Below are 17,504 nucleotides of genomic sequence, written 5' to 3'. Positions count from 1 at the left end.
ATATAGGCTTCTTTTTCATCCCAGTTACTAATTTAGTTGAAGCTGTGCCGGAGGTCCATCATTCTGCCCTTTCTTTTAAAGCAAACTGCCCCAAAAGAGTAAATTGAGAAGTCCATCAGCACACATAGTATTAGAGAGGTATAGGTATTTCTGATATCATTCTTCACATTCATCCATTTTGTCTGCAATACATAATAGCTATGACATTTATGATGAAAGGTTTTAAATGGGTAGAAGTGTAACAATGAAAAAAAGGGAGGAGAAAGACTATATAAAAGCTAGGAATTATAGCTTCAATTTGCTTCTTGATGAGAAGACAGAAAAGCAAAAATGTTTATATTCATATCTTGACCTTGACTGATATCTGTCAGGTGTATCGTGTAGCATGTGCAGCTAGTATCATGGTTTGCAGTTCTGATTCCTTCAGCAATTCATATTATCTGCTTTGTTTTCTGCTTATGGAAGGATAAGGACCTGTAATGTTGTCCTTTCAGTGAGATGGGACCCTCCTGAGAAATGCAGGACACAGAACTGAGAGCATACCCATATTAACACTGTGACCCAGAGCTTGGCAATAGCATCTCAGCCCCATTGTAGAGATGCAACCATTTTCTCTCCACAGATGTAGGTAACATTTGTCCACTATACAGAAACATAGACCCTCCGCTTCCTCATTTTTAACCAACAGCATGTAAAAGGAATTTAAGAATAAATTAAAAAAAATACAGTCCAAGTTTCCTGCTTTAAAAAAAGACAAAACTTGTTTCGTTGGCTGTATCACCAGATATTAATTCCTTTGCCAATAAATCCATATTTCATTGCCATATGACAAAGTTCTTACATACTAGGGGAAAATCATGAATCAGTCTTTAAAACTGAGATAATTATAATCCACACATTATTTACCATTCAGAGTTCTGTATTCTCACACATAATAATAAATCTTGAATTATGATATGTATGGAGTATTGTATATAAATTTCATAGCAGAATTAAAAGTACAAAATATTTGAGAGTTCTTGCATCACAGTTTAAAGAATTATTTACTAGTTTTCTCCTCAGTTTCTATGACTCTTATCATACCAAAAGCTAACCAGAGAAAAAGAGTACTGCTTAGTAAAACAGAATACTGAAAGGAAGCACAGTCCAATAAACTTGGACTTACAAAATACCGAGATAATTTTCACACGGTATATCAACTTTATTATTTTTTCTTTTATCCTAATCTATCATATGCATAACAATGGACAACAAAGTGTTTCAGGCTACTGAAATATTCTGTGTGATCATTATATAAAACAGTTATATAACACCATTATATAAAAATGATAAAAACAAAACTGTGTGTGTTCCCTACATACTGAAGAGGTGATATCACTTTTTCTTAGTAGAACAGCACATAGCAGAAATTTAAAATAAATGACTGCTATCAGTTCCAAGAGAAAACATAAGTAATTTGTACTGCAGAAATTGTTGACAGTCACAGTGCTAGTTTGCACTGTGGTTCAGTCATGACATTCAATTTCAGCAAATGTGTACCAAGAGCAAATCCAGAAGTTTTCCCACATGCAACTTGTGAGTAGCTGTGGATCTTGTATTTGCATGTAATGATCTAAATATGCTACAGTATTTGCACACTGTAGAAATGTTCCAAGTATGTTTGTTTGGTTTTTTTTAATAGATTTTTTCACAAGTGTAGTTTTGAAGTGACACTTTTACAAGCTGAAAAGTAACGTTAATGACTTTATCATTTTCACAACTGATGTTATTTACAGAACATGAAAATCCAGAGGCATAATGATCTAGGTTATACTACATGCACATTGTATGTAGACAAAATTCAACTCAGGCCATGGAGATGTATGTGCATTAGAGTAAATCTTTTCCCTGTTTCCTCAGCAAAGCAGATGGCCAGAATCTGATAACCTTGGTGCACACTACATGTACTGGAAAGAAGTGTTCATCAATTTAATAATCAAAAGCTCTGTATATTTTATTCATTAAAATTATATTTTTTCTTCTTTTTTCTAGTTTCTGTTGGCATCGTTACATAATTTAAAACATTAAGTGATTTTAATTATGTTTAAGACATCTGTTCCATCTAACCTGTTGTCAGGCTGCAGCAAGTAGACATTTCCATTTTTATGAGATAAGATGAAATTATTACCTTGCAGTGCAACCTTAACCAAATGTATTCTGGGTAGCAGTGCTGCACACAAGCAATTACTTAGACAATATGCCACTATCTTATTGTGAAATGATAGGGTTTTAAAAATTATACACACTATTCACAATTCCAGTGACACATCTTGTGACACAGGTATAACCAAGTGATTTCCCATGATTAAGGTGTCTCTACCAGCTCTCTTCTATAAAATAGTCACATCTTAATATTTTAATTATATTTTATTTAATTAATATAATAAAAATAAAATAATAAAATAAAATGTATTTTTAATTAATTATTTTAATTATATATTTTTCTTTTACTAATCTGGCATAAATAAAGTGCGAGTTATTTACATATATACTCTATTATGAGAGCCTGGTCTGTAAATAGTAAATTTGCTTATCTACTTTTTAAAAAATGTTTGGATTTAAATAGACAGAAATACTCTATTCTCACAGTGCTGCCACATTTTCCATGCTTCAAAGGTTAACAGTTAAGTCCTAGGTCTAAAACCTAGGTCTACTAATTTTACTCAATATAAACATGAGCCACACAATGGAACATCATTCTTTTTAATAATATTAGGTATTAGCCCATAAAATTCTTCCTCTTCTTTTTCTTTTCTTTTTTTTTTTTTTTTTAACACAAAATTCATTATATTTTTACGGTGAACTAATCAGAGAAAAAGTGGTGTTTTCACTTAATGCTTTTTCCCCATCATTTATAACTCTACTTTTGTTTGATTACCGTGGTTTCTACAGTCAAAAATAAGACCAGAATTTATTTAGGTTTCAATACACAGTATCATTTTCAAAATACTTTGCATGTTGCTTTTGATAGTTTTGTTATGAGATCTTTTGTTACTCCTATTTTGCGGCTGAGCTGTATTAAATCTTTGACGTACCTTCTTTTCAAGTTCTGTGAAATCAGATTTATGAGCAACAAAGGCGTCACGCCAGTGAGCTTCTCCAGCTGTAGGCACACTCTGAATGTCCACTGAAGGCTGCTTGTGCTCTTGAACAATCGTCTTTCAGTCTTCCAGCTGTGTATTTAAATCAACAGAAAAGACGGAGATAAGAATAAGAAATGATCTAAATATGCTGCAAAGAAGTTAACCTTTCTGTCACTTGAGACTGTTCCTTACTGTTTAATATATATTTACTTCTACCAAGGTATTTCGCTGTTCCATTAACTTACATTTTATACGCACCACAGAAATCTTTTTATACTGAGCTTCTTAATAAATCTTTAATAAGCATTTCCTGATATATAACAAAATCTCAGCCAGTCAGATTTATTATCTCATCCCTTAGCAATATTCCTATTGATACCATATGAAAAAAGTCTTGCCAAGAGATGTTTGTCTAACTACCATATTTAGATTTTCTATCTACTGAAGGACAGACTTTATAGTACATATTTTAACACGTAATGATTTGGGGTTTTCTCTGAGAATATTTTCCTTTTAGGATTTCCAACTTCTCTATACGTGTTTATCAAATCCTTTTCTATTGTGCGACAAAAGAAACTGTTCTATGTGGCAATCTTCAGTCTGAAAAGGTCATTTATTATCAAGTTTATTGTATATGCCTAATTTTATATTGCTTAATAAATCTTCAGCTACCCCTATACGTGACAACTCTGAACATTCAGAGGTTGGGTGTATCAATGTTTAATGTATCTCTTAATAAAAAATTAGCATGTTCCTTCAATGAAAAGAGATGTGCTTGGTTTATGTGGTCTGCATCAGAGGACCATTAAAATGATTTTTATTACAGTGTTAATATTCCTATAGGCATAATAATAAAGTTAACTAATAGGTTTAACAAAGCAAAATAGGCAATGAAACATATCTGCCTTCATAAGGAAAATGTCCTCAGTCCAACACTGACAAGCTACAAAGTACAACAAAATTCATTACATAGAAGAAACATCTATATACATGCAACAGTCCCTCACTGTAACATAGCTCTTTAAAAAAAAAAATCATCTTTGACACTATATTATTGTAAAAAATATGTTGTCAGCATATTTTAAATAAGACAGTGATTGAAAAAGGACAGTTATATTTTTCAATTGTTCAATTTGACAAATTACTAAACCTTTGCCAAACAGACCATTGCTTCATTTTTTGCAACAGGTCTATTGCAAGTGTCTCTGATAAAATACTCAGTGTCCTATTTTCAAAGTAAATATTTTTCTTTTTAAAAATGAGCACTCATTTGGAATTCCTAGAATAAAACCTTTATTTTTCCGTAAGGAAGTGACATATAAAACAGACATTTGTTTAGAACCAAACTTTCTTTTAAAAGTCAGCTGCTTCAGTTTATCAATGAAATTACTTTTGCTCTCATCTGGATACTTAAAATAGATTGATATTAACTTAAATGTGATCTACAATACAGGGTGTTTGCAAATGAACTTTCTTTTCTACTTAAATGCAAGGTAATATTTTATTAAAAGAGATGATTCTTATATTAAGCCATTTTAGCCAATGAAATTTCTCATGACTTCACTTCTGTTGTGGTGAATTCACTGTAAATTTAATCATACAGATTCAGTCAGTCCATTTCTAAAATTATAGGTCATATTTGCACCAAGAAATATTTCAATAATCACCAAAAATATTTAAAGTGATAAAGAATACAAGACCAAAAAGAAGTGCATCTTTGGTCTAAAATGAAATTTCAGAGATGGAAAAGACCATACATGCTATAAGTAAATAAGTTCAGATAACTTGATTAAATTCACTACATAAAAATCCTCCATCTTCACACCCAGGCAGACTTCTCAAGCCTCTTGTGTCACTGAAATTCTAAGAGGTGTCAGAGCAGTAAAATCCCTCCCAGTGTGAGGGCAGAGCAAATCTGAGAACACCTCATGGGGATGAATGTGTACAAGTCTGTAAGGGCAGCAGACAGGCATTCCAGGGTACTGAAGGAACTGGATGATGTGGTTGCCAAGCAGCGCTCCATCATATTTGAAAAATCATAGCTGTCAGGTGAAGTATGGTGACTGGTGTCAAGGTTTTATGACTTTTGTTATCAGTATTCCAAATCATAATATCACGCAGTGCACTGGGAGTTAAAGATATAATGCTCCAGTATTTCTGGGTACTTGGCTCTCAGAAGAGAACAACAACTACATATCCTAAAAGATGTCACACTTCCATTTCCATTTTCCTCTTAGAGGGAAAACTGCTTGCAAATCATAAGACTACCCTGTTTTTTTTCCTGCTCATCACTGTGGTGTGTGTGCTCCTTAGCTGTCACACCTTCAGCAATAGAGTAAGGCCTTCAGTTTTGGACGCTCTCCCTCCCATTTTATTTGATTTATTAACTTAAATTACAATTATATTGTATTATGTTGTGTTATCTCGCATTCTGCTATCGTATTTAATAAACTAGTTTTCTCCCTTAGCTCATTGCCACTGTTTTGTTTTTAGGCCCATCTCCCTGTCTTTTCACTACCACCTTTTCTCCTTCTCCCAGGTCAATGGGTCCCCCTGCCTCTTTAGTCACAGAACCGGGACAAATGGCCCACACCACCCCAGAACCATTGACTGGAAAAAGGGAAATATTACTCCCATAATCAAGAAAGGGAGAAAGGAAGACCCAGAGAACTTCCGGCTGGTGACCCTCATGTCTTTGCCTGGGAAGATCATGGAACAGATCCTCCTGGAAGCTCTGATAAGGCATATACAAAACAAGGGCGGGTTGACCTGACCAATCTAGAGGCCTCCTATGATGGAGTGATGATATCAGTGGACAAAGGAAAGGCAGCTGATGTTGTCTACTTGGACTTGTGTAAGGCCTTTGACATAGTCCTGCACCACATCCTTATCTCTAAATTGGAGAGATATGCATTTGAAGGGTGCAGTATTCAGTGGATAAAGAATTGTAGCTAGAGGGTTGTTATCAGTGGTGGAGGTCAATTGTGAGTCACGTCCCACAGGAGTGCCTCTTGGGACCAGTTCCACATCTTTATTACTGACACAGACAGTGCGATCGAGCATACCCTCAGCAAGTTTGCTGATGACATCAAGCAGAGTGCTGCAGTTGAAACAACATACGAGAGGGACACCATCCAGAGGGACCTGGACACACTCAGAAAGTGGGCACATGAGAACCTAATGAGGTTCAGAAAGGCCAAGTGCAAGGCGTTGCATGTGGGTCAAGGTAGTTCCAGATACAAGTACAGACTGGGAGATGAACTCATTGAGAGCAGTGTGAAAACTCACTGAAACTAGCTGCAGTATCACTTGTGTTTTTAGAAACATTTTTTCATCCTATCATTCTTATTTTTTTGCTGATCTAGGAAACAGGTTCTGTTTCTCTTCTTCCATTTTCCCCTAGTGAAAACAGATCGTGACCTGTTGCTACCTGGTACTGGTAACGTAAAAGGCAAAATATCCTTGTCAACCCCTTTATTCTCTAATTGCTATATGTCTGGAAGACTTCTATGAAAAAATATTTCAAAATAGATGATTCAGAAATAGAAGAAAAAAATTCTAAAATGAGGGAGGTGTCTTGCAAACTGGAGAGGTTTAACCTTCCTGTACTTAGCCCCCCCAAAATTAAATGTTGCCAGCATTAAATTTCATGTTTCTCACATGCATCTGTAGTAGACTTCCTTGGATTAAACTGATAAACAGCCACAGATATCCACATGCTTATGTGAGTGAATTGCTTGCTCCAAAAAAATAAAAGTCCTCAATCATATTACAGTCTTTAAAATATTGCTTTTAAAAATAGAAGAAAGCTTTATTCTGATGGGCTTCAGAAAGTCACAGTATAATTCCTTATATAAAAATTCCAAATTCATGTCATATGAAGATTGCAGTAAATTTAACACAAAGAAATGAAAACAGCAAATAACGTGATTAGAGGGGTTTGGTTTTTTTAAAATAAAGCTAGTTAAAATAATGTAAAAATATTTATGCTTGTGGGTGTTTTATAATGTAATAGTCTGTAACATGTCTAATCATCACTATTAAAGATTTTGGTAAAATCATAGCATTCAATGTTACCCTGATCTCTATTACGGACTGTAGAATTACTTACTGTGCTTTTTTTTAAAGTCTTTTGAGATTCTTGTTGGAAAAAAACCACAAATAAATATATTCATCCTAAATAAATATATCTATATATACTTATCCTTTGAGGCAATGGAAAACTGCGATTAGGTCACATCAAGTTTCTTTTCTGTAGGATTAACAAAGAAGTGTCACCATTTCTTCATGTACCAAGTTCTCCAATACTGTAATAATTTTGGCAGCCCATCACAGATTCCTCTCAATCTTTTAAAATTTTATCTTCAATTGAAAGAAACTAAAACTGTAAACAACAGTCCAGGTGTAATCTAACAAGCACCAAGTTCCATGAAATAATCCCTTGCTACCAGCCAACAACTTGTCCATGCATTCCATGACATTTTGCCTTCCCTGCTGCACAGGCACACAACTGGCTTACATTCAGGTTGCTTTCCACTGGAATTCATGAATGCAATTCTTACTGGCCCAATCTTTCATCCTTGTAAGCTCTCTCTGTACGGTGGCTTTTCCTCCTGGCATATTTACATCTGTCGCAATTTGCGGTCATCAGCCAACTTGGTGAGGGCACATTCAGTGAATTTGATTAGTTTCTCAATATATTTCTGTTTTAATATTGTTAGTTCTTATCAAGTAGAATAACTTTGCATTAAGGAAGTAAATGATAAATGTTTAAAATAAATAAATATAAATCAATAAATAAAATCTACTGCCCCTATATATATATGCCCCCTATTTTGTCCCATCCCCTATTTATATTAAAATTTGATTGACATTCAAATTTTGAGCACAGTCTGAGATAGGAGATTAATACACAGTCTCAACAAATTATTTTAAATTACTTACACTTTTTTAAAGCAAAGTTACAGTAATGCATGATGAAAACACTTTCAGTGTTTCCCTGTTCCATTTCTTCAATTCCTTTCCCAAAAGAACCTGCTAACAGCTCACAGCCCTCACTGAAGTCTCCCAAGCCCCCTTTCACATCCATTGCTTCAAAAACAGTGTGATTTTCTAGGTTGTGTTTATTTAGTTTTGAGAGTTTTGAGTTCCCTGTTTCACTTATATTGAAGTTACTCTGTTTCTATCTTCTGTCATATTGATTCCTATCAATTCAGGAACTATAAAAGCCCACTGAGAAGTTGTTATCCTATAAGTGAATTGACTTTAGAATATAATTTGTGTAGAAAAGAATCAGAACCAAGCACAAAAAGATGGAATCACATGAATGATATTCAATTCACATGGTGCTAAAACTTATTCAAAAATAGATGGCATTTTTTTGAGCCTTGTTCTTATATTATCTTAAAACTTTTTCATTTTTCCCCTTCATGTTTTAGCAGCTATTGCTACCAATGAGATTGATTCTGATATTTCTCAATTCATTGAAGAAAACCAGTATTAGTTATTTTTAAGTAGATAGTTTGTTTACAAAAATAAAGGCAGCTTGGATTTAACTGCAGTGATCCATAAACTGAATTGAAATATAGTGTTTGGTTTCAGCAACAATTAAGAAGAAGTTATGAAATCTGGTAACTATTTATTTTGGTAAAACATTTTAGGACAGATTTCAGGAAAGCACTGAAGTCTTTCATTCAGTCAGACACGAAGGAAGGATGATACTTTCTCTTATTTGTTTGCTTGTTTGCTTTTTTCCAGACTGGCGAAAGTATTTGCCTATGCAGAAAAAGCCTTGGATGCAAATCTTTATTTGTTTCAGGTGGGGGATTGGTAAGTTAGCACAATTTTTGTTTTTCTCTTAGTTCAAACAGTTTCAGCATATCAGATGGCTTAATTATGCTGTCCTGGCTACTGTCCATTCAAAGTGGAACATTTTGGTGGAAGAAGTAAAGGGAGAGGAAGGAGAGAAATGGATTTCACCCCATTGAAGAAGACCTGTGATGATCCACTAGGAAAGCCTTGGCAATCCTAAAAGCTACTGAAAGTTTCTGGATTGAGAATCATCCCAGGGGAAAGAACCTATGCTGCAAACAGTGGGTAGGGTTTCACATGTGTTTAGCATTCTTATTGATTAAATACTTGTCTGGTTCTTGTTAATTAGATTGTGAGGTTTAAGATTAAAAAAAAAAAAAAAAAAAAAGTGAAGAAAAAAATAAGTCATCATATCACAGGCAATTAATTGCTCACCACTCTCCCACAAGTGCAGCAATGCCCAATCAGTCTTCAAGCAATAGTGTCCCATGGACATCACTCCTCTTATATACTATCACTAAGGAAATTACTATAAGACATGGAATATCCCTTTTGCCCATATGGGTCAGTTTTCTTTATTCTCTCATCTCTCAGGTTTTTATCCACCTTCAGCTTTCTACCAGGAGGTGCAGAGTAAGAAACAGAAATATTTCATTCTGCACAAGTCCTGTTTAGCAACAGTATCAACACTGCTTAAGTCAGCAATCTGAAACACAGCACCATACTAAATGCTATGAAGAAAATTAACTCCATCCCATCCAGAACCAGTATACATGAGAAGTATTTTTAATTTTGCAAAGCAACTCAAAAAGTTTTATTTATTTTTTCCCAACTGTTATCTGTATCTCAATCACTGGTTCACGTTGCTATTTTAACTTCCATCCTTTCAATGCCTGTCATTTTTCTTCAAAGACGTAAGTTAAGCATACCTCAAATTCATTAATGAAGAATACTAGTGAAAATCTAGTCACTGTTTTTATTTAGGAAAGACTCAAAATCAATTTACTTACATTCACTACATTTGGGCCCTTTGCAGCATATTACTTTTCTTAGAGTTATACCATGCAGCATTTTTGAAATGTGATATTTTGTCAGCACTTGACATGAGCTGACCAAATTAGTCTGAATGCTTACAAAAAAGGAATAAAAAAAGTTTTTGTAATGTGAGCATCATGATTGCATGTACACTTCTTGCACAGAAACACATAACATTTAAATTCTCAATTTAAAAATGTATACATATCCTGATATTTATGGAAAATAATATTAGCACATTGAAAAACAAGTACATTTTGGGGAAAAAAAAAACCCAAAGAATAAAATTACTTTTCTCACATAAGTTTCTACAATTATGGAAAGCATAAGGGGAAAAAAACATGTATAATGATAAAATTCTGAGTATGTTAGCAGAGTATAAACATTTGTTAGTTGTGATTATGAAAAATAGTTTAGCAAAAATGCATGAGTAGAACAATTCTTAACTGTAACTTCAGTGTCATTTCCAATGTTCCTGTAATTACAGAAGTCCCATGGAATATGTTTTTGTTATAAACGTTGGTAATACATACCACACTTGTAACATGGTTATTTCATAATGCTTACAGAATTATTTTTGCCAAACTAGTCTCTCACTCACTGTAACTGCAAAGAAATTAAGGAAAATCAATGCTTCCAATGATCATACAGGAGAAATTGGATTTCTGAAAGCAAAAGGACTAAAGAAACTGAAGAAATATTAGTTTTTCTGGAATTAAAGAAAATATTTTTCTAGACTCAACTGTCTTTCAAACACTAATGTATTATTCATTTTTTATTATTATATATAAATTGACAGATTAGATAATATGATATCTTGGTGCTCTTAACAAATTGTGCTTGCAGTGCAAACTGAGAGACAGTGAATATGCAGTTGGACAAGTATTCAATGGACACTGCTCACATAAAATCCTAATCCAAGTTAGTATTCTGTAGGTAATCGGAAAAAAACACCCACTGTGGTGAGATGCAAATTCAGAGTTCCAATGATGGTGTGAAATCTTATTCAGCTCTTCACTAGGAGGAAGTATTTAAGTTTTTTCTAAACAGATTTCCTACCAGAATATCAAGGATTTTAGGAGAGCATTTGAAGCACACCTAAGAACAAACCTCACAGGCAAAGAGATCACTATTCTGAGAAGCATTAAGGTTTTGCTACACCTGCATTATCTCTTTTAAGAAAAATGTTTCAAAAATATATTAAAAATAAAGGAAGAGAATTAAGTGTAAAGAAAAGAGGCAGAAAGAAATAGAGAGTGCATATGCATCTTGTCTTAGAGACATAGCAATTGTTCCAAAGGTAGGTTAGGAAAAATGCCTTGAGTGTACCGACAGTACTTTGTGGCAGATGAAGCTCTGGGCTGAAGAGTAGCTGTCCAGAAGTCCATAAAAAGTTTTCAGAAAGAGAGAGATACTGTTAAAGTACATGGCAACATATTCGTCTGTTGGGGAAAAGCAAGATAAATGTATAGACAACTGAGTATTAAAGTGAATGCATAGTTTCTTTAGTTGCATTTTCTACTGAACAATTTCTCTAGTTCATATTTCCTTATTCTCCTACCTAAATAAAAGAAACATGAAGGAAAAGGTAACCAATGTAATGAGCCATAACCTTGAAAGCTGAGTTCCTTTACTGTGTTTCTTCCATAAATCTACATTTCAAGAACTGCAACCTAGAACACAGAGTGACAGCCTACGCCCTCATATTCTCATTGACTGCCTGTGATGCTGAAAGAACCCTCGAGGACAATGACTGAATTCTGACAGCTTTTATATGTTAAAACTGAGCTAGAAAAGTACAATTTTTAGCAGCAGGTCTCCATTTCTGACAGAAATATAAATATCCAGGAAGAAACAATTATGTATATATATCTTCTGCTGCATAAAACAAACCTGATAATCATTTAAGATAGCTTATGTTCAGATCTATTCTCAGTTTATGAAAATAGTATTACAAATTTTGTTTTAACTTATATCAATCTAAATTGTTGCAGTTATTAGTGGAACTACTATTGTTAGTGCTAAGGTAGTAATAAAACGTCAGTTAGAATCAAGGTACTATGACTACATTCCTGCTATTTGTCACTGAGGCCAATGTTCATGGCTTTGCCAGCATGTTATTAAACATGTAGACTGCCTACTAGAAGTGAGCTTATGCCCATCCAAACTCTTGAAAACTTCCAAATAATTATTTGGAAGGACATAGGTAGCTTGTTATATTTGTAAATATAGGTTCAGCCTTTTATGCTGGATGAATACAAAAATCCCAAAAGTAGGCATGATTTCTGACCTAATTAATATGTAATCCAATTTGAAGTTAATCATAAGTGAATGTGATAAATAGGAAGAAGAGAGAACTAAATTCTGCAATTAAAATATGACAACATGAATATATAAGCTATAAAACTTGACAGTTAAACAATATGCAAAGATCTGGATTCTTGTCAGAAGAGGAGAGGGTCATGCTTCAGCTTTCTTCCAATTAAGCAAAATTTAGCAATCACTGACTGGTCAATTTATGTACTAATCACCACAGAGTGAACTAAGTGCAACATGTTTAAGAAGATGTATCCACAAAGAATACAGCATACTTCAGAATTATAATGGAATAAAGTATAGAGACAGTCAGTGAACAAGGAAACAACTGTATATTGCTATTTCACTCTGACATACCTGAAAAAATGAGGAATTTGAAATATGTGACACAGAAAGTAACAGTAAATGTAGAAATGTAAATTAATTAATTAATTAATTAAATAAATAAATAAATAAATAAATGAATAAATGAATAAGGAGAAAAAAAAAAAACAAACATGACAGTTAAGGCAAAAGTTTGAACATCATAAGCTAAAATGAGAATTGCATGGTCCAAATGATGGAACAGGAAAAAATCTTACTACTCTAATATGAAATGTTTTTTAAGTGAGATTATGGTAGTAAAGCAGAAAAGACAAGAGATTACAGCATTTGCAGAGATTTGTCAAGGTAAACAAAGTTAAGAAAGTAAATATTGTGGATGACTTAAGTCTGTGAATGGGTGGATAAGAGTTTTTAATAGTAGAAAAAAAAAGAAACAGGATGGATGAGGTGAATAAACCACTTCAAATCTATGAAAAAAAAGGAAAGAAAAATAGAATGGCAGAATTGTGTCATTTCTGACCATCCTGGATATGAAGAGTAGAGTAAGGCCTCCTAGAGAAACAGATCCGAGAGGCAGATGAAAGGCTTAAAACTGAGCAAGATAATTAGAAATGACAATGAGAAATAAGAGTCTAAAACTAGGCCCAGGCAAAGGCAGAAGAGCTAAGAGGGGAGAGGTGAAAGATCTGAGGTACAAGAACATAAGAATATAAGAATATAAGAATATAAACTAACTGGATGGAGAATGCAGATAAAAAACTGAGAGCCAAAAAGGCATTAGATTCATAAGATGTGTATCAATAATACAAAAAAAAGAAAAAAAAAAAAAGTACGACAACAAAAAAATATGGAAATCATAGCAAGTAACAAGTTACAGGTTAATGTACAAATCAATAACATGGATAAAACATAGAGCTGTCTTGGTCACTGGGTGATATTCAAAGCCATACAGCAGCTGGGCTCCAGATGTTGGGGCTGCCAGTATGTCTAACTAAAGTGAAGTCAAAGACCTATATCAACTTACTATAATGTGTTCTGTGTATGACCAGTAAATATCAAAAGCTTATGGACCACATTTGAAGGAAAAGTAAGTGCTGCATATGTAGACAATGTAGTCATCTTCAATATAGCCTGGGAAAACCTCAGGGAATATTTTAATAAGGTGATCACTGAATTATAAAGGGCAGGTTTAAACAGAAATCCTCAAATGAATTCTATGCCATAAGGTAACTGAATATCATAGACACGTATCAAGATTGAAAACTCATATGAAAGAATCACTGCCATTTTAAAAGCTGAAAACTAATCTAAAAAGAAAAAAAAAAAAAAGAAAGAAAAAAATAGACCTTGCAGGTATGCATCATAATCTATGTATACTTTTGTTTTTAATAAGGTGTCTGAGTTTATAAGGTTCGAGAGAACAGTTTGAATAAAGACTGTAACTTAGTCCCAGTGCTTTCTTTCCATGTAGTGCATTCTTTATAAAAAAAAATCCAGATTTTACATTAATTTAAGTCATATAAATGAAACTGAGACAAGTAGAATCTGTAGATCAATAATGTTACCTCTCAACATTTACATTTAAGAATGAGCTAAAGAAAACTTCTCTAAAGGGCTAAAATGTGACGAGTTAGTGAGGGACTTTTTTCCCCTTAGTGTGATAAAACAAACATGATGTTTTATTTTCCCTGGTATATCAATAAACAATTTGATTTGTAGGATGTTTTACAGTTTTCTTCATTTGAAATAATCTCCCTTTTAAAATGGATGTGAGTCTCACTAGAAGAAACACTGTTAGAGATTCATCAACTTGATGCAAAAATTCTGTTATAAATTACAACATTTTTTGATTTATTACTTCTCCCCCAACATTGCAATGGTGTTACTAATTAACAGCTGTATATATATTTTTTCTGTTCTGGTTTCTAACTGCATGATTTATTAAAGCATGTCTGCAGCAGAAGTCAATTTGTAACTAGATACTAATTGACTATCTAGTTTAACATAATAAAATCCTCTATATTAGATAAAGAAACATTTTCCTTTGAACATAATCTGTAAATATGTTAGTGAAATTATTTAAAACAATTGCTACTAGGTGTTTATGAATGTAGAAACTAATTTTTAAAATTGAGCTTAATTGAAAGCAAGGCTAATTTACATTTTTCTAAGAAAATTCTAACTCAGTTTATAATAAAAATATCAGATTATGGAAAATATCTTCCTTGCATTTCATTAAAATATTCTTTTCAGCAACTAATTTGATTAGATAACATTTTTGAAGTATTTGGAGATGCCTAACATTCTGGAGATGAATAATCAACAATTACAATAATTCATTAAAATTTCAAAGATTAGTATCATATAACTGTTATTCATGAGGTAAAAATTAGATTTACTCAAATAAACAATCATCCCTGGATCATTTTACAAATAACTGAAGAGCATACAAACAAATAACATTTTCATACTGATTTTAAACCCTGCTACAAAATGTAAAAGTAAACTACTTTTCTAAGTAGTCTCAGTCAGTAGTAGAACTAATTGAAAACCTATAAATTTAGTACAGTGCAGCTTGTAGTCTCTATCTTATTCTGCCTATACATCAATAGGTCATTCTCAGTTAATTAAGTGAAGGCATAATCAGCTTAATTTATGTAGTTCAAGACAGTTAATGATATCTTAGTACAGTACATGAACATTTGGCCTGCCCATATAACTATCTGGATATACCCAGTTCATTTTGTAGCTCTTCAACTTCAACTCTCCATTTTTCATACCTGATATCATTTTACACAGCTCAGCCTGGAGCTGGTGAGTCCAATTTCTTGAGACTAGAGCTGAAACAAAGCTAGAACAGATGAAAAAGTTAACAAAGCAATACGACCAGTTTGTTGTTGTCAGTGATAATTCATTATGCAGAACAATTAAGAAAAGGTAATAATTCTGAATTAAACACTTGTCTCATTTGAGGTATGCAATATATCAAACGAATAATAACTGACAAAATTGAAATGCGTGTTTGTTTGTTTGTTTTTTATGAAATGCACAATATTTTTTACAATATATAGTGAGGTACCTCAGTAAGAAGATCATCCTTGCTCTGCTGCAGAGTGTTTCCTATTGCTGTCTTTGTAGCTCATCTTCTCTTTTCTGAAGCTGCAAGTTTACACACAAAGACAAACCACAATGTCAACCAATTGGACCTCACTTAAGGAACCAAGGAGATCGATTTGTAAAGCAAAGGATGAACAGGACCCCATTTCTGAAGTATGTTGCTCAAACTGCTCTTTCATTAAAAGATGCTCTCTCTTATTGATTTTGGCTTAAGTAATGAGAAAGCTTATCCAAAAATCTTTAGCATTTGGGCTCAAGTTAAGGAAATCAATAGAGTCATTTCCCATTTGAACTGCATATGTGAGTTTTATGTACGAGAGACAAGACAAAGCCCAAATCAGATAAATCAATAACATTGTCAATAGAACATGAAGCTGACAAATGACATTTTTAAGCAATTAAAGAGAGCTGTAAACATACAGAAGCTAATCAATTACAGTATTCTGCTATTAACAGTTTTTAATTTGTACAAACATTATTAAGGATCCCAGGGAATGAAGATAACAAAACATGTTTCTTGCTACTGTTTAGGGATTATGATAGTAAAGCTATTCTTGTCTCTGTATGTAAGCGTCTTCCAATGCTCGTGGGAAGAAAAGGAAATATTTAATTAATCATTGAATTCCTATACTATCATGTCTATATGTATAATAAACACAGTAATCACAGGCCTTGACTACATTTTTCCACCCAATTTAGTGTATGAGGACAACTAAAGTATGCAAATACCCACTAATACAAGGCACAGAAGGCACAGAATCATAGAAGTGTTGATGCAAGGAATGTCTAGAGGGCATCTAGTTGATATCTCACTCAGAGCACAAACAGTAATAGATCGGGTCAGCTGTGACATTGTATAGAAAATCTAATAAATAAATAAATAAACAAACAAACAAACAAATAAATAAAAAATCAACGAAAGATGAAGATCCCAAAATTCAGTTTTATAAATTGTTTCAAGTTTTACACAGACTTTCTTGTGAACCCTCCTTAGACATTTTTCTGATTTTTCTAATTTGTACACTGAAACTGAATTTGTGAGTTTACTTTTTATCATACCAAATGCCACTACTAAGAGTTATCTCCAACATTCTAGCAGTTTTTCTTCAAATTTCTCTGGCTGGTATGAAATGTCCCTTTAAACTTCCTTTATTCAACATAAGTCAACACCTCTCTTGAAATCTCTCTGTAGATCGTGTGCTTTAGCATTCTAGCCATGTTAGACTCTTCATAGACCCTTGTTGGATCAGCAACTGTATTGAACTGTTTGCTGATACAAAATACTCCCATTACAGCCCATTTAGTGCAAAGTATAAAGGAATACTAAATTCCTTTTACATATATTCTCCATGCTCCTTCCAATATGACCCAGTTTGCCTTATTTGTGGTGACAGCATGCTACCCATATAGAGCTTGAAATTCAGTATAGCCTGTTTTAAGCAGAGCTGCTACAGTCAGTTCCCAGATTCCACCAATGGATTGGGTTCTTTTGTCTGAAGGGCAGTATTTCATATTTATCCTTTTGAACTTCCTTAGGATTTTCTTGGCCTTATCCTCAAGTTTCTCAAAAGCTTTTTTGCCCAGCATTTCACTTAAGCTTTCCTCTTCAACTCAGCTTCATGTGCAAATTTTCTGAGGGTCCATTCTCATCATCCAGATCACAGATGAAAAGAACTAAGTAAGAAAGACTGCAGTATTGACTAGTTGTCATTTGAATGGTGAGCCATTAATTACTATTCTTTGAGTCCAAATAACCTTTTTATTTTCCATTCATCTAAC

This window comes from Phasianus colchicus, chromosome 3 (assembly GCF_987193195.1).
Source record: "Phasianus colchicus chromosome 3, bPhaCol1.hap1.1, whole genome shotgun sequence".
Taxonomy (NCBI): domain Eukaryota; kingdom Metazoa; phylum Chordata; class Aves; order Galliformes; family Phasianidae; genus Phasianus; species Phasianus colchicus.
The sequence above is the reverse complement of the archived record's forward strand: the minus strand, read 5'-3'. Positions refer to the sequence as shown.